The 3,177-nt window shown below is 26.3% G+C and overlaps 1 long non-coding RNA gene across 1 annotated transcript; it reads left to right on the plus strand.

Annotated features, from left to right (window-relative positions):
* LOC107850147 lies at positions 1-1,637 on the plus strand. The gene is made up of 2 exons (XR_001668482.2): positions 1-131; positions 1,154-1,637. It is a non-coding gene; the product is annotated as an uncharacterized LOC107850147 (long non-coding RNA).
* Positions 1,638-3,177: the final 1,540 nt, after the last annotated feature.

Genomic DNA, 3,177 nt, shown 5'->3' on the forward strand with positions numbered 1-3,177 from the left:
AACCTTTTCCACAAACAACAACTCAAAACCAAATTCAAAAATAAAAATAAAAATTGGGTGATTCCAATATCATTGGGCAACGTTTCTGAAATTGACAAAATATAACTGAAAAAAATTCACGTCATTTACAGGTATGGATAAATAAATATTGAGATTGCTTCTTCTTTTTTTTGTAATTGCGGAAATTTGTAGAAATATAATAACAAGTTTGCTCAACATTCATAAAGTTCAATTTTTTGTAGCGTATTTTGAATTTTCTGGTTTAAAACTTTGTCAGCGATATTTTTTTTGATCAAATTCACAATTTTATTTGTCGATATGTATTTATAGCGACATAAGTTACAATTCTTGTATGTTAAATTTTAAATTTTAAAAGCATATTCAAAAAAAAAATTGAGTGATTGGAATATCGTTGATGAACGTCTGTATTTTATGAAGAATAATTAAATAAACAACGCGAAAATTACAGGTATGAATAAACAAACTTTAAGATCATATTTATTCAATTGCGAAAATTTTTGAAAACAATAAACAAACTAGATTTGATTTGTTATTTTCAAAAAATATAATTGCGAAAAAATCTGAAAATTGTATAATAAAATTGCGTAACAGTCATGGAGTTCAAAAATTGAGATCGTATTTTGAATTTTATCAATTTTTTAAAAAAATATTCTGAGCAATTTTTTTTTCAAATTCAAAGTTATCATTGTTTATGTCATTTGAAAATTGAGATATAATTATTATACATTAAATTTGAATTTTAGTCGAGGATAACTGCTATTTGAACTTATATTTGTTTTCAGATGTATGTATTTATAATATACATATGCACTCTGTTTATATGTTCACTGGCAATTACATATATTTTCAGCTGTATGTATTTAAAATATACTTATACAGTATGTTCATGTGTTCAGTGGCAGTTACAAATATTTCTAGCTGCATGTATTTATAATATACATATGCAACATGTTTATGTGTTCACTAGAAGTTACATATGTTTCCAGCAATATGTATTTATAATATACATATGCAGTATGGTTATGCGTTCACTAGCAGTTATGTATGTTTCCAGCAATATGTATTTATAATATACATATACAATATTTTGTGTCTATACAAGTACTCTTATATGTATTTTTTTCATATGCAGGTCATGTAGTTCTATTGGCATATGGTGTACATAATTCTGAAAATGATGCATCTTGGACTTGGTTCTTTGAGATTCTAAAAGAAGAATGTGGTGAAAGAAACTGTCTTGAGAACGTATGATCTTCTAATTTATCCTTTACCACATAAAGATGACTAGGTAAAACCACAACAAATATTGGAGGAGGTAGTTTTGCCCCCCAAAACACAAGCGACCCTTTGGAAAACCTCCAAAGAAGGATCATGAAAAATTCGGAAGAGATATATTCGGAAATAAAAATAAAAATTATTGTAGTTCATGTGGGCTTAAAGGTCACAATAGACGTTCATATAGGAAATACAACAAATGAAAAGTTTGTTGATGTATTTAGTCAAAAAATAATTGTTGAATTTTTTCATTGAGAATTATGTTTTTCTAAATTTTGAACTTGTTATTGAACTTATTATTGAACTTGTTATAGTTTTAATGTTGCATTTATTTTACCGAACTTGATTAACTTAATTTATTTTGAATATATTTTGTAAGACATATATATATATATATATATATATATATATATGCATATCATGAAAAATATATATTCATACTAGTAAAATACATATGTGTTAGTAAAACACGTCTGCATGTAATAACATACGTATTTCTGAAAAAATGTATTTGCCTTAGATATAAATACATATGCAAATTGGAATGAACATATGAATTATTCATAAATATGTATTTAGTCATAATTGGGATGAACGTATGTATTTTTCATAATTGAAAAATACATATGCATTAGTCATAAATGCATATATATATATGGTAAGATCTGTATGTATTTAACTGGACAATTATATAGACATATGCATTGCAGAAAAATATATATTCGGACAATTATATATACATATGCATATCAGAAAAAACATACCTACATACTTGTAAAATATCTATGCGTTAGTAACAATACATATGTACACTGGAATGAACATATGTATTATTAATAAATACATATAACTCATAAATTTATATGGACTTGTGCATAACAATACAATAACTAAGTATTGTTCAAAAATATCTATGCAAATCTGTAAAAAAACATATGCATATATAAATATAAATGGAAAATACATATGCATTAGACATAGATACATAAGCAAAAACTGGATACAACAGAAGTTAATAAAGACATATTGCTAATTGAAAAGTTTAAACATCAAAAATCTAAATATATATCTAAACTGTACCATGTATAACATTTAAATGTCAAAATGATTTAGTAAAATACATATGCGTTAGTAAAACATGTCTGCATATAAATAACAAGAATCCATACATATTCTGAAAAATGTATTTGGATTAGACATAAATACATATGCAAATTAGAATGAACATATGTATTATTCATAAAGACAAAAATACATATATGAACATATTGTCCATAAAATGTAAGATTACAACTAAAAAAATACATATCTATACTGTAATAAATACAAATTTTACAATACCAAATACAAATACATATCTACATTGTAAAATACAAATCTTATCAGTACCAAATACAAATACAAATATAAATACAAATCTTATCATTACAAAATACAAATACATATCTATATAGTAAAAATTACATATTATAGAAATCTCGTCGGAATATACTAATCCACCGCTATCACATCATCAGAAAACCCATAAAAACTGGCTAAGACCGGATCTGCAAAATCAGCGAATCATCGAATAAAATTCAACTTCTGTGATTGATTTCGGCTAAACTCGTTGGTAAAACGCCATTACTGTCGTTGCTGATCACCGTCATGGTGCAATTCGCCGGATAGACCCTCCCTCCGTTGAAAATTTACCGAAAAATGCCTTGCAAGAAACAAGCATATACCATGTACCTAGTCTCCGAACATGACAACAAAGAGGAATGAGAAAGTTACTATTGTGAAAACACCAGGATTTACTTCCTGATATTTTGCAATCCTATAATAAACCACAGATTAGAGAATCTCTAAGGAAGTGTAGATACAACAGTACTCCCGTCAAAA

This window comes from Capsicum annuum, chromosome 12 (genome assembly GCF_002878395.1).
Source record: "Capsicum annuum cultivar UCD-10X-F1 chromosome 12, UCD10Xv1.1, whole genome shotgun sequence".
NCBI classification, from domain to species: domain Eukaryota; kingdom Viridiplantae; phylum Streptophyta; class Magnoliopsida; order Solanales; family Solanaceae; genus Capsicum; species Capsicum annuum.